Consider the following 25,469-nt stretch of genomic DNA (forward strand, 5'->3'; position numbering starts at 1 on the left):
GATCGATATTTCCTCTTGATTTTATTTATGGAGTCCAAACCATAAATCCAAAATGTTAACTAAGAAAGAGGTGCATAATAGTGAATGCACCTTCCAAAGAGTGAGCTCTGCCCTTCTTCTCCACCAAACAGCACCTACTCTGAAATTTTCTCTTTGCTCCATGGAGAATACAATAAATCTGTATTATATCAGGTATTTATTGGCTTTAAAATTATTATCCCACAGTTATTTACTTATCCAATGTACATAGTTATTGTTTGTGAGATTATGTGGAGTCTTAACACTTAAAATGAAGCACATCTAATTTTTCCCATTCCCAATTGATAGACCTGGTTTTATCTGTTTCAGCTTTAACATATAAAAGAGATTATAAGGCATCACTCTTGGCATTATAAGAAAAAGCTTGGAAAAGTGAAAACTAATAAATGTTATTGAACTTATCAAAGAACTGAGGTCACAGGGCAAACTGCCCCTTTAAAATCTGGAGACATTGGTGCATACAGAGAGATACAGCACTAGACATTTGCTTACCTGGACATGAAGCCTCCAGAAGCCACAAGTTGTATAAATGCTTCCTATACTAGGTAATTTTGAGTTTGCTGTAAGCTAAGTGGTAACTAGCTTGATGAGGACATTCCTGGGGGCTGCAGTCAAAGGAGAGTACTTACACTGTCTCGGGCTTTTCTTCCAGAACTCCACAACTTCGCACAGTATGCATTCAAGAAAAACCTCCTGTGGCTGACAGGGGAAGCGCTGCAAGGGTAAGCCTCTCATTTTCTTCTCGAAAACAAAGACTGACAACCTCCAAAGAGATATACTTTGCCGTAGAGCAATACTGAAACCTTATCTCACATAGGGAAAGAGATTTTCTTCCCCGGTAGTCCTTTCTAGGATTAGGATTTCATCTAAAGCAGGGGAAAGGAAACATGAACAGCAGACAGTTTCAAGGAAATATATCAGGAACTGGGTACAAGGAAAATGGGAGGAGCTATCTGCCTGGAAAAGGAATAGAAACCGGGGTGAAGGCCACACTCTGAGACCAAGTTCCACTAAAAGACTTTCTTACCTTCCCTGCACCCAGCCCCCACACCAACAGTCAGTGTAGCAGAGACTTTACAACTGAAAATCTATAAAATATAGACCCCTCTGGGAAACAGTGTAATGAGAAACCTTAAAGCCAAAAGAGGAAATAAATAATGACACTAGAGGAGTTTGGAATCTCTACACCTTATAGCTACAGCAAACATTAAAATACAGCCCAACTCATATGTAGATTACCATAAATCCTGCCCTCTAAAGGTCTATTTCCTGCAGTGACTATTGACACATGTCAACTTTGAATTTTTTATTAAAAGGCATACTAAAAGTCACAGTTTTGGAAGACTTGGCAATCATAACCACATTCAGATATGTGAATTAACAGATAAGGTATTTCAAATAACCATGATTAATATGTTAACAAATAGCATGTAAGATCAAATGGGTAATGTCAGCAGAATTGTAGAAATTTCAAAAGTAAATGTTAGAAATAAAAAGCACAGTTAAAGAAGGCCTTCAGGAGGCTCATAAATAGACTTACCCACAGTTAAGCAAAGAACTAGTAAACCTGAAGATAGATCAATAAAGACAAAATTAAAACACAAGCAGAGAAAAAAGAACAAAAACCTGAGAATTCTGTGTATGTATGTGTGTGTGTGTGTGTGTGTGTATAAAAATAATTGCAACACCAGAAAGAATGGGGCAAAAGAAATGTTTGAAGTGATAATTGCTGAGATGCTACCAAAATTATTCCCAGACACCAAACCACAGATTGCAGAAGTTCGAAACACCAAGCAAGATAAGTACCAAAAACAACCACACCTAGACTTATTATTGATATGTTTACCTGTAGAAAAACCAAAGACAAGAGGAAATGCTGAAAGAAACCAATGAAAGAAGACAACCTTCCCAATGTAGGGGACAAGGATATGAACACGGCAAACGTCTCATTGGGATCCATGCAAGCAAAAGTAGAATACTGCAAAACATTCTAAGTGTTGACAGAAAATGACCAACATAGAATTCAATGTCTAGCAAAAGCATTTTTAAAAAGTAGATGAGAAATAGACTTTCTAAAACAAAAACACAGCAAGTTTGTTACCAGCAGAACAGTCCAATTAAAAAACTAAAAGAATTTCTTCAGATAGATGAAAAGTTTCTAGATCAAAAACTTGGATTTACCTTAAGAAAGGAAGTGTGTCAGAGAAGGAACAAAGGTAAAAAGAAATATTTTTATTATTCTTCATTCATCTAAAAGCAATAAAGTAGTAATGTATTGACTAACTGTAACTTCTGTGTAAGTGAAATATATTACAGAAATTTCACAAGGGATAGTGGAGGATTTAATACTATGTTATAAGGTCCCTGCACGATACGTGAAGTTGTATAATGTCATTTGAAAGTAGATTTAAATTGTTAACCTATATATTGTGAGCCCTAAGGAAATCACTAAAAACATGTTAAAAGGAAATAAAAATGATATACCAAGGGGAGACAATTGAGAACAATTGAGAATCATATAAATTCTCAATTAAAAACCAAAGAAGACAAACAAGAGGTAAAAAGAAGCAAAGAACAAATATAATGTTTAGAAAACAGTTACAAAGATGGCAGAATTCAATCCAACTATATCAAAAGCCATTTATAAATGGACTAAAGAGTTAAAAGCCCAAGACTGTCAGACAAGAGAAAGAAACATAATTATCTGTCATCTGGAAGAAAAACATTTTAAATATAAAGACTGCAGATAAAGGAAAGCAGTGGTAAGTGATATAAGATGCTTAACATCAAAATTAAGCTGGAGTAACTATATTAATTTCAGATAAAGTAGACTATCAGAGATAAAGAATGATAGAGGGAAGTCGGTTCTTTAAGAACACACCAAAAATTATAAACCCATTGGTACCTAACAAAAGAGCATCAAAATGCATGAGGCAATAATTAATAGAATAGAAAGGAGAATAGATTAGTCTGCTATTATACTTGCAGACTTCAACACAACTCTGTCAGTAATTGATAGATTAGGCAGGCCAAAAATCAGTAAAAACATAAGTGACCTGGACAGCACTATAAATCAATTTGATCAAATTGACATAAATAGAATACTCCATCAAAGAACAGGAGAATACTCATTTTTCTCAAGAACACATGAAATAGTCACCAAAATAGAATGATACACTAGGCCATGACATACATCTTAACATTTTTAAAAGAATAGAAATCATGCAGACTATGCTTTTAGATTACCACAGAATTAAACAAGAAGTCAGTACCAGAAAGATAGCTGGAAAATGTCCAACTATTTGGATATTAAACAGCACACTTCTAATTAATCACTAGGTCAAACAAGTTTCCAAGAAATTTTAAATTATGTTAAACTAAATGACAATATAACATGAAAATATTCTTAGCAATTTATAGCATTAACTACTTATATTTTAAAAAAGAGAAATTTACAGTTGATTTCCTAAACATCCACCTAAGAAAACTACAGTAAGAAGAACAAATTGAACCTAAAGCAAGCAAAGGAAATAAATTATAAAAACTAGAGGAGGAATCAACAAAAGTTAAAAGAGGAAAACACAAGAAAATGAATAAATCAAAAAGTGCTTATTTGAAAAGATTAATAAAAATTGATAAGGCTCTAGACAGCCTAGACCTGAAAAAGAAAAATGATACAAATTACAAATATCAGGAATGAGAGAGAGATCATTACTACTACTACCAAGGACAGTAAAAAGATAAAAAGAAGTACCATGAACAGCTATATGCCCAAAAATTAGACAACAGATTAAAAAAATCTAATGTCTTAAATTACAAAAATTACCATATCTCGCTTGAGAAATAGATATTCTGAATAGTACAACATAACAATTAAAGAAATAGAGTTCACTATTTACAAATTTCCAAAAATGAAATCACCAGGTCCACGTAGTTTTACTGGTGAATTCTATCAAACTATTAAGGAAAAAATGATACCAATTCTCCACAGTATATTTTAAAATACTTTCTTCATGAGGAAACACATCCCAACTAGTTTTATGAGACCATAATTACCCTAAAATAGAAACCTGATAAAGACACTATAGCAAAGGAAACTACAGGTTGATATATCTCAGTTCAGTTCAGTTGTTCAGTCGTGTCCAACTTTTTGCGACCCCATTGACTACAGATCACCAGGCTTCCCTGTCCATCACCAACTCCCGGAGTCTGCTCATACTCATCTCCATTGAGTCTGTGATGCCATACAACCATCTCATCCTCTGTCGCCCCTTCTCTTCCCAACTTGAAACTTTCCCAGCATCAGGGTCTTTTCCAATGAGTTAGCTCTTTGCATCAGGTGGCCAAAGTATTGGAGTTTCAGCTTCAGCATCACAGTCCTCCCAGTGAATATTCAGGACTGATTTCCTTTAGGATGGACTTCTTGGATCTCCTTGCTGTCCAAGGGATTCTCAAGAGTCTTCTCCAACACCACAGTTCAAAAGCATCAATTCTTTGGTGCTCAGCTTTCTTTATAATCCAACTCTCATATCCACACATGACTACTGGAAAAACCATAGCTTTGACTAGATGGACCTTTGTTGGCAAATTAATGTCTCTGCTTTTTAATGCTCTGTCTAGTTTTGTCATAACTTTTCTTCCAAGGAGCAAGCGTCTTTTAATTTCATGGCTGCAGTCACCATCTGCAGTGATTTTGGAGCACAAAAAATAAAATCTGTCACCATTTCTACTGTTTTCGCATCTATTTGCCATGAAGTGATGGGACTGGATGCCATGATCTTAGTTTTCTGAATGTTGAGTTTTAAGTCAACTTTTTGACTCTCTCCTCTTTCACTTCCATCAAGAGGCTCTTTAGTTCTTCTTTACTTTGTGCCATATGGGTGGTGTAATCTGCATATCTGAGGTTATTGATATTTCTCCCAGCAATCTTGATTCTAGCTTGTGCTTCATCCAGTCCAGCATTTCACATGATGTACTCTACATCTAAGTTAAATTAGCAGGGTGACAATGTACAACCTTGAGGTACACCTTTTCCTATTTGGAACCAGTCTGTTGTTCCATGTCCAGTTCTAACTGTTGCTTCTTGACCTGCACACAGATTTCTCAGGAGGCAGGTCAGGTGATCTGGTACTCCCATCTCTTTAAGGATTTTCCACAATTTGTTATGATCCACACAGTCAAAGGCTTTGGCATAGTCAATAAAGCAGTAGTAGATGTTTTTCTGGAACTCTCTTGCTTTTTTGATGATCCAGTGGATGTTGGCAATTTGATCTCCAATTCCTCTGCCTTTTTCTAAATCCAGCTTGAACATCTGGAAGTTTGTGGTTCACATACTGATGAAGACTGGCTTGCAGAATTGAGCATTACTTTGCAAGCATATGAGATGAGTGCAACTGTGCGATAGTTTGAGCATTTTTTGGCATTGCCTTTCTTTTGGATTGGAATGAAAACTGACTTTTTCCAGTCTTGCGACCACTGCTAAGTTTTCCAAATTTAGTGGCATATTGAGTGCAGCACTTTCACAGCATCATCTTTTAGGATTTGAAATAGCTCACTGGAATTCCCTCTCTTCTACTAGCTTTGTTCGTAGTGATGCTTTCTAAAGCCCACTTGACTTCGCATTCCAGGACATCTGGCTCTAGGTGAGTGATCACACCATTGTGGTTATCTGGGTCATGAAGATCTTTTTTGTATAGTTCTTCTGTGTATTCTTGCCACCTCTTCTTAATATCTTTTGATTCTGTTAGGTCCATACCATTTCTGTCCTTTATTGTGCACATCTCTGCATGAAAAGTTCCCTTGGTATCTCTAATTTTCTTGAAGAGATTTCTAGTCTTTCCCATTTTATTGTTTTCCTCTATTTCTTTGCACTGATCATTGAGGAAGGCTTTCTTATCTCTCCTTGCTATTCTTTGGAACTCTGCATTCAAATGGGTATATCTTTCCTTTTCTCCTTTGCCTTTCACTTCTCTTCTTTTCTCACCTATTTATAAGGCCTTCTCAGGCAACCATTTTGTCTTTTTGCATTGCTTTTTTGGGGGGATAATCTTGATCACTGCCCCCTGTACAATGTCACAAACCTCTGTACATAGTTCTTCAGGCTCTCTATCAGATCTAATCACTTGAATCTATTTGTCACTCCCACCGTATAATCACAAGGGATTTGATTTAAGTCATACCTGAATGGTCTAGTGGTTTTTCCTACTTTCTTCAATTTAAGTCTGAATTTGGCAATAAGGAGTTCATGGTCTGAGCCACAGTCAACTCCCGGCCTTGTTTTTGCTGACTGTATAGAGCTTCTCCATCTTTGGCTGCAAAGACTATAACCCATCTGATTTTGGTATTGGCCATCTGGTGATGTCCACGTGTAGAGTCTTCTCTTGTGTTGTTGGAAGAGGGTATTTGCTATGACCAGTGTGTTCTCTCAGCAAAACTCTTGTTAGCCTTGTTAGCCTGCTTCGTTTTGTTCTCCAAGGTCAAATTTGCCTGTTACTCCAGGTATCTCTTGACTTCCTTCTTTTGCATTCCAGTCCCCTATAATGAAAAGGACATCTTTTTTGGGTGTTAGTTCTGGAAGGTCTTGTATAGAACCATTCAACTTCAGCTTCTTCAGCATTATTGGTTGGAGCATAGACTTGGATTACTGTGGTATTGAATGGTTTACCTTGGAAATGAACAGAGATCATTCTGCCATTTTTCAGATTGCAATACTGCAATTGGACTCTCTTTTTGACTATGAGGGCTACTTCATGTCTTCTAAGGGATTCTTGCCCACAGTATCAGATATAATGGTCATCTGAGTTAAATTCACCCATTCCAGTCCATTTTAGTTCACTGATTCCTAAAATGTTGTTCACTCTTGCCATCTCCTGTTTGATCACTTCCAATTTGCCTTGATTCATGGACCTAACATTCTGGGTTCCTATGGAATATTGCTCTTTACAGCATCGGAGTTTACCTCCATCACCAGTCACATCCACAGCTGGGTGGTGGTGTTGCTTTGGCTCTGTCTCTTCATTCTTTCTGGAGTTATTTCTCCATTGATCTCTAGTATCATATTAGGCACCTACCAACCTGGGGAGTTCATCTTTCAGTGTTCTATCTTTTTGGTTTTTCATAATGTTCATGGGGTCCTCAAGGCAAGTATACTGAAGTGGTTTGCCATTCCCTACTCCAGTGGACCACGTTTTGTCAGAACTCTCCACCATCACCCGTCTGTCTTGGGTGGCCCCACACAGCATGGCTCACAGTTTCATTGAGTTAAACAAGACTGTGATCCATGTAATCAAATTGGTTAGTTTTCTGTGATTGTGGTTTTCAGTCTGTCTGCCCTCTGATGGATAAGTATAAGAGGCTTATGAAAGCTTCCTGATGGGAGAGACTGACTGAGGGGCAAAATGGGTCTTGTTCTGATGGGTGAGGCCATGCTCAGTAAATTTTTAATCCAATTTTCTGTTGAAGTGGAGAAGGAAAGGGCAACCCATTCCAGTACTCTTGCCTGGAGAATTCTGTGGACAGAGGAACCTCGTAGGTTATAGTCCATAGGGTTGCAGAGAGTCAGGCACAACTGAGCGACTTCACTTTCACTTTCTGTTGAAGGGTGGGGCTCTGTTCTCTCCTTGTTATTTGACTTGAGGCCAAACTATGGTGGAGGTAATGAAGACAATGGTGACCTCCTTCAAAAGGTCCCATGCATGCACTGCTACACTCTGTGCCCCTGACCCTGCAGCGGGCCACCACTGACCCACACCTCTGCCAGAGACTCCTGGACACTCATGAGTAAGTCTGGAGCAGTCTCTTGTGGGGTCACTGCTCCTTTCTCCTGGGTCCTAGAGTAAACAAGGTTCTGTTTGTGCCCTCTGAGAGTCTGTTTCCCCAGCCCTGTGTAAGTTCTGGCAGCTCTATGGTGGGTTAATGGCGACCTCCTCCAAGAGGGCTTATGCCGTACCCAAGTCTGCTGCACCCACACCCCTGCCCCTGCAGCAGTCCACTGCTGACCTGTACCTCCTCGGGAAACACCCAAACACAATTCTGTCTCAGTCTCTGTGGGGTCTCTGGGCCCTGGTGTGCACAAAGTATGTTTGAGCCTTCTGAGCATCTCTGGTGGGTATGGGGTTTGATTTTAAATGTGATTTCGCCCCTCCTACCATCCTACTGGGGCTTCTTCTTTGCCCTTGGATGAGGGATATCTCCTAAAGTCGCTCCAGCACTGTGTAGCCACCACTCTGGGGCTTCAACCTGAGCCCCATGCAAATATCTCAGACATAGATAAAAGATTTTAATAAAATATGAGTAAATTGACTCTAGTAACATACAAAAAGCTTAATAGAGCACTATTGAGCAGGGTTCATTCCGGGGAGTCAAGGATAATTTGATATCATAAAATCAATGAAATTCACTATGTTAACATACTGAGAAAAATCATATTCTCCTATCAATGAATACAGACATTTAACAAAATCAGCACCCATTTAGGATTTTTGGAAACTAGGATAAAGAGAATTTCCTTAACCAATGAAGTATATATTAAAGAGCCCCTATAGCTAACACTATAAGATACTGAATACTTTCTTCCTAAGTTTTGGACCAAAAAAAGTGATACCCTCTGTTACTATATATGTTGAATGTTATAAAAGAAATCCCAGGTAGTACAATAAGAGAAAAACATAAAAGTTATAGAGCTTGTAAAGAAATGAAATTATTCTTATACACAGATCACATGTCTAGGTAGAAACTCATAAAAAACAAATCCTTGGAATTAAGAAGAATTTACAGGATACAAGGCCAGTATGCAAAAGTCAAATACTTTCCTTTATATAAGCAAAGCGCCAACTCATTGAAAAAGACCCTAATGCTGGGAAAGATTGAGGGCAAGAGAAGGGAGTGACAGAGGATAAGACAGTGGGATGACATCACTGACTTGATGGACATGAGTTTGAGAAAACTCAGGGAGATAGTGAAGGACAGGGAAGCCTGGCATACTGCAGTTCTTGGAGTCACAGAGAGTCAGACACAATTTAGTGACTGAACAACAACAGCAACATAAGCAAAGAAACAATGAATTTAAAAAATTTTTTAAACACCATGTAAATCAAAAAAATATGTACAGGGTCTATATGTAGAAAACTATAGAACACTGAAAAGCTAAACCACAAAAGATCTAGATAAATGAATAAATATTTGACATTCATACATTAGAAGTTTCATAATCGTCAGTTCTTTCCAGCTTGTTCTACAGAAATTAATACAATCCCAGAGTCCTGGCAGCTTTTTTGGTAATTAATTCTAAAATTTATAGGGAAAAGCAAAAGACCCAGAATAGTATCAAAATACTGAATCAAAAAGAACAAAGTTGCAGTGATCATATACTAAACTTCAAGACATAATAGGAGGAGGAGACAAAATGTCAGAGTAGAAGGACTTGAGCTCACCTCCTCTTACAAAAACATCAAAATCACACCTAACTGCTGAACAGTCATCAACAAAAATGACTAGAGTCTACCAACAAGGATATTCTGCATCCAAAGAAGCCACAACAAGGTGGTAGGAAAGGTGCTCTCTCGATAGAATCAAATCCCATGCCAGGGTGGCTGACCCACAAACTGGAAAATAGTTATGTCACAGACTTTCTCCAACAAGAGGAAGTTTTGAGCCCCGTGCCAGGCTCCCCAGTCTGACGTTCCTCCTGGGGAGGAGGAGCCCTCAGAGCATTTGCCTTTAAAGGCCACTGGGGCTTGAGTACAGGAGCGGCACAGGCCTGGGGTAAACAGGGAGTCAACTCTTGGAAAATGCACAAGGTTTCACAGGCACTGAGGCCCAGGGGAAAGCAGTGACTCCACAGGAGCCTGGGACAGACCTGCCTGCTGCTCTTGGACAGTCTCTTCTGCAGGCAGGGGTTGGCCGTGCTTTACAGTGGGGACAAGGACACTGGTGGTAGAGGACCCAGGGACGACTACTCAGTCTGAGCTCTCCCAGAGGTTGCCATCTGGCACAGAGGTGGAGCACCACCCACTGCCACAGGCTCCAGTGCTGGGAAGCCTCAGGTCAAATGTCCAAAAGAGTGAGAACACAGCCCCACCCATCACCAGAAAGGCTGTCTAAAGTCTTCCTGAGCCAGCAACTGCCTATCAGAACCCCTCTGGGATTAAGCTAAAAGAAATGGACAAATTCTTAGGAAGCAACAACCCTCCAAGATTGAACCAGGAAGAAATAGAAAATATAAACCAGGGCAATCACAAATAACTGAAATTGAAACAAACAAGAATACTGGAGTCAGTAGCTTATCCCTTCTCCAGGGAATCTTCCCAACCCAGGAATCAAACTGGGGTCTCCTGCATTGCAAGTGGATTCTTTACAAGTTGAGCTGCCAAGGACTCCCAAACTAAAGTCTAGGAGAACATAAAGTCTATGCCCCAACCGAAGCAGCTAAAGTTGAACAGTTCTATAAAGACCTGCAAGCCCTTCTAGAAATAACACCAAAAAAAGATGTGTTTTACATCCTAGGGGATTGGAAGGCAAAAGAGGAAGCCAAGAGATACCTGTAGTAACAGGCAAGTTTGGCCTTGGAGTACAAAATGAAGCAGGGCAAAGGTTAATAGAGTTTTGCCAAGAGAATGCACTGGTCATAGCAAACCCTCTTCCAACAACACAAGAGATGACTCTACACATGGACATTACCAGATGGTTAATACCAAAATCAGATTGATTATGTTCTTTGCCGCCAAAGATGGAGAAACTCTATACATTCAGCAAAAACAAGACCAGGAGCTGACTGTGGCTCAGATCATGAACTCCATATTACAAATTCAGACTTAAATGAAGAAAGTAGGGAAAACCACTAGCAATTCAGGTATGACCTAAATCACATCCCTTACGATTATCCAGTGGAGGTGTCGAATAGATTCAAGGAACTAGATCTGGTAGACAGAGTGCTTGAAGAACTATGGATGAAGGTTCATAACATTGCACGGGAGGTTGTGACCACAACCATCCCCAAGAAAAATGAAAGAAGCAAAGTGGTTGTCTGAGGAGGTTTTAGAAATACCTAAGAAAAGAGAGGTGAAAGGCAAAGGAGAAAAGGAAAGATATACCCATCTGAGTGCAGAGTTTCAAAGAGTAGCATGGAGAGATAAGACAGCCTTCCTAAGTGATCAATGCAAAGAAATAGTGGAAAACAACAGAATGGGAAAGACTAGAGATCTCCTCAAGAAAATTAGAGATGTCAAAGGAACATTTTGTGCAAAGATGGGCACAATAAAGAACAGAAAGAGTGTGGACCTAATAGAAGCAGAACATACTAAGAAGCGGTGGCAAGAACTATACAAAAAAGATCTTAATGAACTGGATAACCTGATGGTGTGATCATTCACCTATAGCCAGACATCCTGAAGTGTGAAATCAAGTGGGCCTTAGGAAGCATTACTATGAACAAAGCTAGTGGAAGTGATGGAATTACAGCTGAGCCATTTCAGATCCTAAAAGATGATGCTGTTAAACTGCTACACTCAATATGCCAGCAAATTTGGAAAACTCAGCAGTGACCACAGGACTGGAAAAGGTCAGTTAGTTTTCATTCCAATCCCAAAGAAGGGCAATGCCAAAGAATGTTCAAACTGCCACACAATTGCACTCATTTCACATGCTAGCACGGTCACACTCAAAATCTTCCTAGCTAGGCTTCAACAGTATATGAACTGAGAACTTTCAAATCTTCAAGCTGGATTTAGAAAAGGCAGAAGAACCAGAGATCAAATTGTCAACATTTGTTCGACCACAGAAAAAGCAAGAGACATCCAAAAAGATCTACTTCTGCTTCACTGACTGCACTGAAGCCTTTGACTGTCTGGATCATAACAAACTGTGGAAAACTCTTAAAGAAATGGGAATACCGGGCCACCTTACCTGCCTCCTGAGAAACCTGTCTGCAGGACAAGCAGTACCAGTTAGAACCGGACATGGAACAACAGACTGGTTCAAAATAGGAAAAGGAGTACGTCAAGGCTGTACATTGTCACCCTGCTTATTTAACTTATGCAGAGTACATCATGTGGAATGCTGGGCTGGATGAAGCACAAGTTGAAATCAAGATTGCCAGGAGAAATATCAATAACCTCAGATATGCAGATGACACCTGCCCTCAATCATTCTCAGCACCATGGTCTTTTCCTGTGAGTAGGCTCTTCACATCAAGTGGCCAAAGTATTGGAGCTTCAGCTTTGGCAGAAAGTGAGGAGGAACTAAAGAGCCTGTTGATTAAGGTGAAAGAGGAGACTGAAAAAGCTGGCTTAAAACTCAATATTCAAAAAACTAAGATCATGGCATCCGATCCCATCACTTCATGGCAAATAGACAGGGAAACAATGGAAACAGTGAGAGACTTTGTTTTCTTGGACTCCAGAATTACTACAGATGGTGACTGCAGCCATGAAATTAAAAGATGTTTGTTTCTTGGAAGAAAAGCTATGACAAACCTAGACAGCACATTAAAAAGCAGAGATATTACTTTACCAGCAAAGTCCCATATACTCAAAGCTATGGTTTTTCCAGTAGTCATGTATGGATGTGAGAGTTGGACCATATAGAAGGCTGAACACCCAAGAATTAATGCTTTTGAACTGTGGTGTTAGAGGAGACTCTTGAGAGTCCCTTGGACTGCAAGGAGATCCAACCAGTCAATATTAAAGGAAATCAGTCCTGAATATTCACTGGAAGGACTGATGCTAAAGCTGAAGCTCCAGTACTTTGGCCACCTGATGCGAAGAGCTGACTCATTGGAAAAGACCCTGATACTGGGAAAGATTGAGGGCAGGAGAAGAAGGGGACGACAGACAACGAGATGGTTGGATGGCATCATGGACTCAGTGGACATTAGTTTGAGCAAGTTCCAGGAGATGGTGAAGGACAGGGAAGCCTGGCATGCTACAGTCCATGGAGTCACAAAGAGCCAGACATGATTGAGCAACTAAACAACAAAGGATAAGAACTTCACAGTTAAATTCTACCAAACATTTAAAGACAGTTAATACCAATGCCTCTGAAACTGGTCCCCAAAAATTTCAGAGGAAGGAACCCTCCCAAGCTCATTCTATAAGGACAAAAATCACCCTGATATTAAAACCAGACAAAGATACCACAATAAAAGAAAATTACAGCTCCATATCACTGATATACACAGACACGAAAATTCTCAACAAAGTACCAAGCAAACCAAATCCAACAATACATCAAAAAGAACATATACCATAATCAACTGTGATTGATCCCAAGGATGCAAGGATTTTTCAGTATCTACAAATCAGTTTGTTACACTTCATCAACAAATTTAAGAATAAAAACCATAGTATCATCTCAAGAGATGCAGAAAAATCTTTTGACAAAATTCAACACCCATTTATGATAAAACTCTCTCGAAAGTGGGCATAAAGGAAACCTTAAAATAATAAAGGTCGTATATGATAGACCCACTGCTAATATCATACTCAATGGTGGAAAGCTAAAAACATTTCCCTCTAAGATCAGGAACAAGAAAAGAATGTCTACTCTTGCCATTTTTATTTAATATAGTTTTGGAATTCCTAGCCATGGAAATCAAAGAAGAAGAAAAAAGGAATCCAAATTGGAAAAGAAGTAAACTGTCACTGTTTGCAAATGACATGATGTGATACATAGAAAATCCTAAAGACGCTACCAGGTAACTTCTAAAGCTCATCAATGAATTTGGTAAAGCTGCAGGAGACAAAATTAATGCACAGAAATCCCTTGCATTCCTGTACACTAACAATGAAAAATCAGAGAGAAATTAAGGAAACAATCCCATTTACCATTGTAACAAAAATAATAAAATACCTAGGAATAAACCTACCTAAGGAAGCTAAAGACCTGTATTCAGAAAATTATAAGACACTAATGACAGAAATCAAAGACAACATCAATGAAAAGAAATGCCATGTTCTTGGATTGGAAAATCAATATTGTCAAAATGACTATACTACCCAAACTAATCTACAGATTCAGTGCAATTCCTATTAAATTACCAGTTACATTTTTTTACAGAACTAGAACAAAACATTTTTAAATGTGTATGAAGATTCAAAAGACCCTGAAGAGTCAAAGCAATTGTGAGAAAGAAAAATGGAGCCAAGGAATCAGGAATCCTGACTTCAGTATTCAAAACAGTAAGGCCCTGGGACAAAAACTAAATAGTGATCAATGGAAAAGGATGGAAAGCCTAGAAATAATCCCATGTGCCTGTGGTCAGTTCATCTGTGACAAAGGAAACAAGAATATACAATGGAGAAAAGACAGTCTCTTCAGTAGCTGCTGTTGGAAAAACTGAACAGCCATGTGTAAAAGAATGAAACTAGAACACTCCCTAACACCATATGCAAAAGTAAACTCAAAATGGATTTAAGACCTAGGTGTAAGGCTGAACACTATGAAACTCCTGGAAGAAAATATAGGAAGAACTCTTTTTGACATAAATCACAGCAGTCTCTTTTGGGATCCACCTCTTAGAGCAGTGAAAATAAAAATAAAAATAAATAAAGGGATCCTAATGAAACTTAAAATCTTTTGCATAGCAAAGGAAACTATAAAATGCAAAGACAATCCACAGAATGGGAGAAAAATTTGCAAATGAAGTGACCAACAGGGATTAATCTACAAGATATACAAGCAACTTATGTGGCTCAATATCAGAATGGCCATCATCAAAGAGTCTGCAAACAGTGTCTGCTAGAGAGGGTGTGAACAAAAGGGAACTACCCTGTACTGTTGTTAGAAATGAAAACTGGTGCATTCACTATAGAGAACAGTATGGAAGTTCCTTAAAAAACTGAAAATAGAGCTACCGTATGATCCAATAATCCCACTCCTGGCATATATCCAGTGAAAACTATGGTTCGCAGGGATGCATGCATCCACTGTTCATTATAGCACTTTTTACAATAGCCAGGACATGCAAGCAACTTAAATGTCCATTGATAGATGAGTGGATAAAGAAGATGTGATACACACACACACACACACACACACACACACACACACACACAAACACACACAACTGAATATTACTCAGCCATTAGAAATTAAATAATGCCATTTGTAGAACATGGTTGGATCTAGAAATTATCATACTACTTGAAGTAAGTCAGAGAAAGACACATATCTATCACTTATATGTGGAATCTAAAAAAATGATACAAAGGAACTTATTTATAAAACAAAAACAGATACACAGACTTCAAAAACAAATTTCTGGTTACCAAAAGGGAAAAGTCAGGGAGAGGACAAATTCAGAGGTTGGGAGGTTGGAATTAACATATACACACCACTGTATACAATGTATAGTCAACAAGGACCTACTGTATTGTGCAAGGTACTCTGCTCACTCTTGTGTAATAACCTATACAGGAAAAAAAAACTGTAAAACAATGGATATATATGTAACTGAATCAGTTTTCTATATACCTGAAACTAAAAACATTGTAAATCAACTATACCCTAATATAAAACAAAGATGAAATTTTAAAAAAAGACATAATATGTCTTATGCTTCATTTTAGAGACAGTACAGTTTTGGTGTAAGAATAAACACATAGATCAATGGAAGGGAATAAAGATACCACAGAAACCTAATCACCTGACTTTTGAAAAAGATACAAAGGCAATTCAGTGGGGAAAGAATGTCTTTCCAACAAACTACTGAAACTATTAGACATCTCTCTATATAGACACAGATCTCATAACTTATATGAAATTAACTCAAAATGTATACAGACCTAAATGTTAAATGAAAACTATAAAACATCTAGAAGAAAACTAGTATGATATTCACTGGTTATGACTTTTTAGATACAAAAACACAAAGTATAATCCATGAAAAAAATGACCCCAAGTTGGATGTTATTAAAATTAAAAACTTGCTCTGTGAAATACATTGTTAAGAGAATGAGAAGCCATAGACTTCTAGAAAATATTTGCAAATCACATATCTAATAAAGGACTTGTATCCAGAATGTACAAAGAATTCTTAAAACTCAGCAATGAAAAAAATAAACAGTTTTAAAAGATCAAAATATTAAGCACACCAGCAAAATAGATATGCAAATGACAAACAAGCTTATGAAATGACACTCAATATCATATTTCATTGTTGTTGTTTAATTGTTTAGTCCAGCTTTTTTGCAACCCCATGGGCTGTAGCCTGCCAGGCCCCTCTGTCCATGAAATTTCCCAGTCAAGAACACTGGAATAGGTTGTTGTTTCCTACTCCAAGGTTCTTCCAGACTCAGGGATCAAACCCACATATCCTGCATTACAGGCTGAACCTTTACCACTGACCACCTGGAAAGCCCCAGATGTCATTAGGGAAATGACAATTAAGACAATAATGAGATGCCACCATCAAAACAATGAGATATCACTACACACCTATTAGGATAGCTAGAACAAAAACCCAAGACAAAGTCTGACAACTAAGTGCTAGTGAGAATGTGGAAAAACATGAACTCTCATTCACTGGAAACAGTTGTAAGGTTTGCTTTTGTTTTTTAGATAAAGCATATTTCAATTGTGGTAAATATACATTATGTAAAATTTCCCATGTTAATTATCTTTAAGTGTATAGTTCAGTGGCATTAAGTGAGGATATGCACGTTACTATGTAATCATCACCACCATTCATCTCAGGAACTTTTTTCATCTTCCTAGACTGAAATTCTGTATCCATTAAAAATTCATTCCCCATTCCTCCCTCCCTCAAACATCATTCTCCAATAAAGGAAATGAGGACTTCCAGAAGAAATGACAGTTTTGAAAGCCAAGGCAAGAATATACAGGATGAGCCGTGAGCATCTCATAGTGTCAGAAGGCAAGGAAAAACAAAACCCAGTAGGATATGTCAGAGGAACATAGAAGCCACAGAAAGAGCTCTGAACGTCCAAAGCGCAAACCTTGAGCAATAAAATAAATAACATGTATTAGAATATAACCCAATGTATAAATCTAAACTTAAATATCTATGAGCCTATAGTGATGTAATAAATAATTTAATTAATAAGAACAGGTAAATCTCCCATACAGAAGAATTCCTAACAATATATATAGTTACTCTCTCATGAAATAGGTGGATTGTAATTCCTTACTCCCTTAATTGTGGGAGGGACTGACTTCCTTCTAAATAACACAGTACAGAAAAAGCCAAGGAGTAACTTGACAGTGGAGAAAGTTGACAAAACTGCCTCAGCCATGTGATTAAATTTAGTATCACATCACTTATGATGTGATAAAGCTAGCACTTTACAGATACTGTGGTCTTCTAAAGACCTGGAAGTCCTGTTTAATCATGAAAGGGAAAAAGAGAAAATCAGACAAACCCAAATTAAGAAACATGCTTCTCAATACCTGACCAGTATTCCTCTAAAGTGTCAAAGTCATTAAAAACAAGAAATATTTGAGAAATTGTCATACTCTAAAGAGCCATTGTTCTAGATGGAATCTTGGGACAGATAAAGGACAACAGGTAAAAGCTAAGTAAATCTGAGTAGTTTGGACTTTAATTAGAAATAATGAGTCAATATTGTCAATCAGTTTTTTAAAACATACTAATGAAAGATGACTAGTTCTGTTCTAGAGCATGAATGATTAAGGTCTATAAAACATGACACATTAATACTAACTTTCCATATTCAACCCTAAGAAGTTTAATAAATGCAATAAACTATCAAAAATATTTGATCTTTTCTTTCTTTCAGAATCCCATTTCTCATTTCCTCAAGGTCCAATCCTCACAAGCCAGGACTATTCAAGCACATCCCAAACCCATAGTCATTTGTACTGTGACCCAGTTAAGTTGAGCTATTGGTTTTCCTACAACTTTTCCTTCCGTAGATCTTTGTGAAAGCTTGAACATTAAGCTTCGTGAAATGACTCTGATTCTTCAATATCTCTCTATCTTGCTCAATGAAGGACATGCAATCCTGGAACTGATTCTAGAATTCATTTCAAAAACAAGGGAAGAGAGAGTAAATGACTGCAAGCAATATGTCCCTGAAGTTTCTTCATTCCCAAGAGGATATTTTTACCAGATGAAGGCATCGTAGATTACTGAAATTGGAAAAAGCTATGGATAAGATCCTTGAACAAGAAGTAAAGATCGAGTCCCATAGAGATTACATGACTTGCCCAAGGTCATAGTTTGTTAGTTTCAGAGAAGAAATAATGCATTTTTATAAAATAGGATGTTTCTCACATTTTAGTCTTTTAGCAAATTTAACCTTTTCCATACAGCTGTTGAGATAACCTACTGGTTTTACAAGCTAAATCAACACAAGGAACATAGCTCAGAAAATGCCCCCAGACTGCCTTCCTTTTCATTATTGAAAACCACGAGATGAAAGTCTTTAATAACTCACTGCACAAGAGGACCATTACTGTCAGCATATACCACTCAGCCATATATTATAGCTTTTTACTTCTTCACACAAAATTGCTTTGAAATTTACATTTGCTATAAAGGATTTAAGTCCATCACTATTAATTTTCTTCTACAAATTATGTTTAATTATCACCTCTTTCTACCTAGAAAGAAGCCCCTCTTGTACTGCCATCTCCATATAGCTCTCAAGAAAAGTGTCCTCAGCATGAATCTTTGATGGTGATTTTATACTCCTTACTTGCCCTTCCTTGTCAAGCGCACACAGCCCACTTAGAGATATGGAAATGAACTCTTTGCCTGGCTCTGCATTTCCTGCATACATATGAAATCTGGTCTCCCTAAGCAGGAGGAAAAAGGAACATTTTCCAGCTTTACCCTGTGGAAAATTAGGCTAGAAACATCCCATTTTAAGATTCAAAGCAGCTTTGAAAGTCCATCCGTGATTGATTGCTTAACAGGTCATATACTACATCTAATATTTCTGATGCTTCAAGGATCATCTTTTTTCCTCAGTTTCGGAGCCCTAGAAGAAACTAGTTTAAGAGAAATAGAAATCCAAAAATTATAATTTACTATTTTTTTCCATTTAATTTCTGTGCTTCCTTACTGCACGGTACCATATAAATAGCATAGGCTTTGGAGTTAGAAATACTAGCAGTCCAATCATAACTACCAAAAATTTACGTAACTTCAGGCAAATCACTTATCTCTGAGCCCCTGTTCTCTCAACCTTAAAGATAAAGCCATCTTAAGTTTAACTAAGATTAGCATGTATTATGCTTGGCACATTCAAGGGATTCAAATGCTAATTGTCCCCTTCCAGATTCAGCGCAGCGGTATTTTTGTCTATAATCAATCTTCTGTCTGCAGCTGGTAGAAACTCAACTCAAACTAGCCAAAGCTAAAATGGAATTCACTGACTCACATAACCAGGAAGTCCTGGCACGCTTCTGACTTTAGACATAGCTGGATTAAACTTTCCAAACAATGTTGCTATGGCTCTTAACTCTGTTGATCTCTGCTGGTGTTGCTCTGAACATAAGCACTAACCAACATGACTGGCACAGTATAAGTTACAGATCTCTAGCCCCCTCTCTTACTAGACCCTCATTGAAGATATTGCCTCCTACTAACTACATCAGAGGGTAGACACACTAAAATCATAATCACAGAAAACTAGCCAATCTGATCACAGGACCACAGCCTTGTCTAACTCAATGAAACTAAACCATGCCGTGTGCGGCCACCCGAGATGGACAGGTCATGGTGAGAGGTCTGACAGAATGTGGTCCACTGGAGAAGGGAATGGCAAACCACTTCAGAATTCTTGCCTTGAGAACCCCATGAACAGTATGAAAAGGCAAAAAGATAGGATACTGAAAGAGGAGCTCCCCAGATCAGTAGGTGCCCAATATGCTACTGGAGATCAGTGGAGAAATAACTCCAGAAAGAATGAAGGGATGGAGCCAAAGAAAACACAACACCCAGTTGTGGATGTCACTGGTGATGGAAGCAAGGTCCGATGCTGTAAAGAGCAATATTGCATAGGAACCTGGAATGTTAGGTCCATGAATCAAGACAAATTGGAAGTGGTCAAACAGTAGATGGCAAGAGTGAACATCGACATTCTAGGAATCAGCGAACTAAAATGGACTGGAATGGGTGAATTTAACTCAGATGACCATTATATCTACTACTGTGGGCAGGAATCCCTTAGAAGAAATGGAGTAGCCATCATGGTCAAAAAAAGAGTCCGAAATGCAGTACTTGGATGCAATCTCAAAAACAACAGAATGATCTCTGTTCATGTCCAAGGCAAATCATTCAATATCTCGGTAATCCAAGACCATGCCCTGACCAGTAATGCTGAAGAAGCTGAAGTCGAACGGTTCTATGAAGACCTACAAGACCTTTTAGAACTAACACCCAAAAAAGATGTCCTTTTCATTATAGGGGACTGGAATGCAAAAGTAGAAAGTCATGAAACACCTGCATAACAGGCAAATTTGGCCTTGGAGTACGGAATGAAGCAGGGCAAAGGCTAATAGAGTTTTGCCAAGAAAACACACTGGTCATAGCAAATACCCTCTTCCAACAACACAAGAGAAGACTCTACACATGGACATCACCAGATGGTCAACACCGAAATCAGACTGATTATATTCTTTGCAGCCAAAGATGGAGAAGCTCTATGCAGTCAGCAAAAACAAGACCAGGAGGTGACTGTGGCTCAGATCATGAACTGCTTATTGCCAAATTCAGACTTAAATTGAAGAAAGTAGGACAAACCACTAGACCATTCAGGTATGACCTAAATCAAATCCCTTATGATTATACAGTGGAAGTGAGAAATAGATTTAAGGGACTAGATCTGATAGACAGAGTGCCTGATGAACTATGGACAGAGGTTCGTGACATTGTACAGGAGACAGGGATCAAGACCATCCCCATGGAAAAGAAATACAAAAAAGCAAAATGGCTGTCTGAGGAGGCCTTACAAATAGCTGTGAAAAGAAGAGAAGTGAAAAGCAAAGGAGAAAAGGAAAGATATTCCCATTTGAATGCAGAGTCCCAAAGAATAGCAAGGAGAGATAAGAAAGCCTTCCTCAGCGATCAATGCAGAGAAATAGAGGAAAACAACAGAATGGGAAAGACTAGAGTTCTCTTCAAGAAAATTAGAGATACCAAAGGAACATTTCATGCAAAGATGGGCTCGATAAAGGATAGAAATGGTATGGACCTAACAGAAGCAAAAGATATTAAGAAGAGGTGGCAAGAATACACAGAAGAACTGTGCAAAAAAGATCTTCATGACCCAGAAATCACAATGATGTGATCACTCACCTAGAGCCAGTCATCCTGGAATGTGAAGTCAAGTGGGCCTTAGGAAGCATCACTAGGAACAAAGCTAGTGGAGGTAATGGAATTCCAATTGAAGTATTTCAAACCCTAAAAGATGATGCTGTGATCAGGGCAGAAAAAGAAGTAAAAGGAATCCAGATAGGAAAAGAAGAAGTGAAACTCTCGCTGTTTGCAGATGACATGATCCTCTACATAGAAAACCCTAAAGACTCTACCAGAAAATTACTAGAGCTAATCAACGAATACAGTGAAGTTGCAGGATATAAAATTAACACACAGAAATCTCTTGCATTCCTATACACTAACAATGAGAAAACAGAAAGAGAAATTAAGGAAACAATACCATTCACCATTGCAACAAAAAGAATAAAATACTTAGGAGTATATCTACCTAAAGAAACAAAAGACCTATACATAGAAAACTATAAAACACTGATGAAAGAAATCAAAGAGGACACAAGCAGATGGAGAAATATACCATGTTCATGGATTGGAAGAATCAATATTGTCAAAATGGCTATACTACCCAAAGTAATCTATAGATTCAATGCAATCCCTATCAAACTACCAACAGTATTTTTCACAGAACTAGAACAAATAATTTCACAATTTATATGGAAATACAAAAAACCTCGAATAGCCAAAGTAATCCTGAGAAAGAAGAATGGAACTGGAGGAATCAATCTGCCTGACTTCAGACTCTACTACAAAGCCACAGTCATCAAGACAGTATGGTACTGGCACAAAGACAGAAATATAGATCAATGGAACAGAATAGAAAGCCCAGAGATAAATCCACGAACCTATGGTCACCTTATCTTCGACAAAGGAGGCAAGGATATACAATGGAAAAAAGATAACCTCTTTAACAAGTGGTGCTGGGAAAACTGGTCAACCACCTGTAAAAGAATGAAACTAGAACACTTTCTAACACCATACACAAAAATAAACTCAAAATGGATTAAAGATCTAAATGTAAGACCAGAAACTATCAAACTCCTAGAGGAGAACATAGGCAAAACACTCTCCGACATAAATCACAGCAGGATCCTCTATGACCCACATCCCAGAATTTCAGAAATAAAAGCAAAAATAAACAAATGGGACTTAATGAAACTTAAAAGCTTTTGCACAACAAAGGAAACTATAAGCAAGGTGAAAAGACAGCCCTCAGATTGGGAGAAAATAATAGCAAACGAAGCAACAGACAAAGGATTAATCTCAAAAATATACAAGCAACTCCTCCAGCTCAACTCCAGAAAAATAAATGACCCAATCAAAAAATGGGCCAAAGAACTCAACAGACATTTCTCCAAGGAAGACATACAGATGGCTAACAAACACATGAAAAGATGCTCAACATCACTCATTATCAGAGAAATGCAAATCAAAACCACAATGAGGTACCATTATACGCCAGTCAGGATGGCTGCTATCCAAAAGTCTACAAGCAATAAATGCTGGAGAGGGTGTGGAGAAAAGGGAACCCTCTTACACTGTTGGTGGGAATGCAAATTAGTACAGCCACTATGGAAAACAGTGTGGAGATTTCTTAAAAAGCTGGAAATAGAACTGCCATATGACCCAGCAATCCCACTTCTGGGCATACACACCAAGGAAACCAGATCTGAAAGAGACACATGCACCCCAATGTTCATCGCAGCACTGTTTATAATAGCCAGGACATGGAAGCAACCCAGATGCCCATCAGCAGACGAATGGATGAGGAAGCTGTGGTACATATACACCATGGAATATTACTCAGCCATTAAAAAGAATTCATTTGAATCAGTTCTAATGAGATGGATGAAACTGGAGCCCATTATACAGAGTGAAGTAAGCCAGAAAGATAAAGACCATTACAGTATACTAACACATATATATGGACTTTAGAAAGATGGTAATGATAACCCTATATGCAAAACAGAAAAAGAGACTCAGATGTATGGAACAGACTTGTGGACTCTGGGAGAAGGCGAGGGTGGGATGTTTCAGGAGAACAGCATTGAAACATGTGTATTATCTAGGGTGAAACAGATCACCAGCCTTGGTTGGGTGCATGAGACAAGTGCTCGGGCCTGGTGCACTGGGAAGACCCAGAGGGATGGGGTGGAGAGGGAGGTGGGAGGGGGGACTGGGATGGGGAATACATGTAAATCCGTGGCTAATTCGTATCAATGTATAACAAAAACTACTAAGATGATGCTGTGATAGTGTTGCACTCAATATGCCAGCAAATTTGGAAAATGCAGCAGTGGCCACAGGACTGTAAAAGGTCAGTTTTCATTCCAAAGAAAGGCAAAGCCAAAGAATGCTCAAACTACCACACAATTGCACTCATCTCACGTGCTAGTCAAGTAATGCTAAAAATTCTCCAAGCCAGGCTTCTGCAATACGTGAACCATGAACTTCCAGATGTTCAAAGTGGTTTTAGAAAAGGCAGAGGAACCAGAGATCAAATTGCCAATATCCACTGGATCATCAAAAAAGCAAGAGAGTTCCCCAAAACATCTATTTCTGCTTTATTGACTATGCCAAAGCCTTGACTGTGTGGATCACAATAAACTGTGGAAAATTCTGAAAGAGATAGGAATACCAGACCACCTGACCTGCCTCTTGAGAAACCTATATGCAGGTCAGGAAGCAACAGTTAGAACTGGACATGGAACAACAGACTGGTTCCAAATAGGAAAAGGAGTATGTCAAGGCTGTATATTGTCACCCAGATTATTTAACTTATATGCATGAGAAATGCTGGACTGGAAGAAGCACAAGCTGGACTCAAGATTGCTGGGAGAAATATCAATAACCTCAGATATGCAGATGACACCACCCTTATGGCAGAAAGTGATGATGAACTAAATAGCCTCTTGATGAAAGTGAAAGAGGAGAGTGAAAATGTTGGCTTAAAGCTCAACATTGAGAAAACTAAGATCATGGCATCTGGTGCCATCACTTCTTGGGAAATAGATGGGGAAACAGTGAAAACAGTGTCAGACTTTATTTTTTTGGGCTCCAGAATCACTGCAGATGGTGATTGCAGCCATGAAATCAAGACGCTTCCTCCTTGGAAGGAAAGTTATGACCAACCTCGATAGCATATTAAAAAGTAGAGACATTACTTTGCCAACAAAAGTCTGTCTGGTCAAGGCTATGGTTTTTCCAGTAGTCATGTATGGATGTGAGAGTTGGACTGTGAAGAAAGCTGAGCACCGAAGAATTGATGCTTTTGAACTGTGGTGTTGGAGAAGACTCTTGAGAGTCCCTTGAACTGCAAGGAGATCCAACCAGTCCATCCTAAAGAAGATCAGTCCTTGGTGTTCATTGGAAGGACTGATGCTGAAGCTGAAACTCCAATACTTTGGCCACCTCATGCGAAGAGTTGACTCATTGGAAAAGACCCTGATGCTGGGAGGGATTGGGGGCAGTAGGAGAAGGGGATGACAAAGGATGAGATGGCTGGATGGCCTCACCAACTCGATGGACATGAGTTTGGCTAAACTCCGGGAGTTGGTGATGGACAGGGAGGCCTGGCTTGCTGCAATTCATGGAGCCACAAAGAGTTGGATATGACTGAGTGACTGACCTGAACTGAACTAATTACATATGAAGTCCAGGGCAGATTCTAATTGGCCTTGCTTGAATTGTGTACCTGCCTCCAACCCAATCATTGTGACCATGGGGAAGGGACGATTCAGTTTGGCCAACATGGGTAATGTCCTACCATTGTGGTAGAGAACAAACTGGCATGATTTATAGCTTAAGATTAAATGTAGTTAGGGACCCTGAAGAAACCAGAAGAAGGACTGTTAAAAATAATGCTGAAAGAAAGAAATTAAGTAAATGACAACTATAAATCAATAAATACGTACTTGGCGTCTTTATTCACAATATGATTTTCCTTTTCATTCTAGGTTGTCTTGTTTGGGGATCTGCGATCTATGTCAGGGATTAGCAAACTACAGAGACCAAATGTTACCCACTACTTATTCCATAAATAAAATTTTACTGAAACCCAGTCATGCTCTTTCCTTAATGTGTTGTCCCTGGTTGTTTTGACACTACATAATCAGGGTGGAGTAGTTGCAACAAGGTTCACAGAAACTGCAAAGCTTAAAATGTTTACTCCCTC

General features: G+C 38.6%; 1 long non-coding RNA gene across 1 annotated transcript; it reads left to right on the plus strand.

The window, feature by feature from the left end:
- Nucleotides 1-590: 590 nt before the first annotated feature.
- Nucleotides 591-25,355, plus strand: LOC139036070 (uncharacterized). Its single transcript, XR_011488798.1, has 2 exons — nt 591-761; nt 25,252-25,355. It is a non-coding gene; the product is annotated as an uncharacterized lncRNA (long non-coding RNA).
- The last annotated feature ends 114 nt before the right edge of the window (nt 25,356-25,469 follow it).

Source organism: Odocoileus virginianus, chromosome 7 (assembly GCF_023699985.2).
Source record: "Odocoileus virginianus isolate 20LAN1187 ecotype Illinois chromosome 7, Ovbor_1.2, whole genome shotgun sequence".
Classification (NCBI taxonomy): Eukaryota; Metazoa; Chordata; class Mammalia; order Artiodactyla; family Cervidae; genus Odocoileus; species Odocoileus virginianus.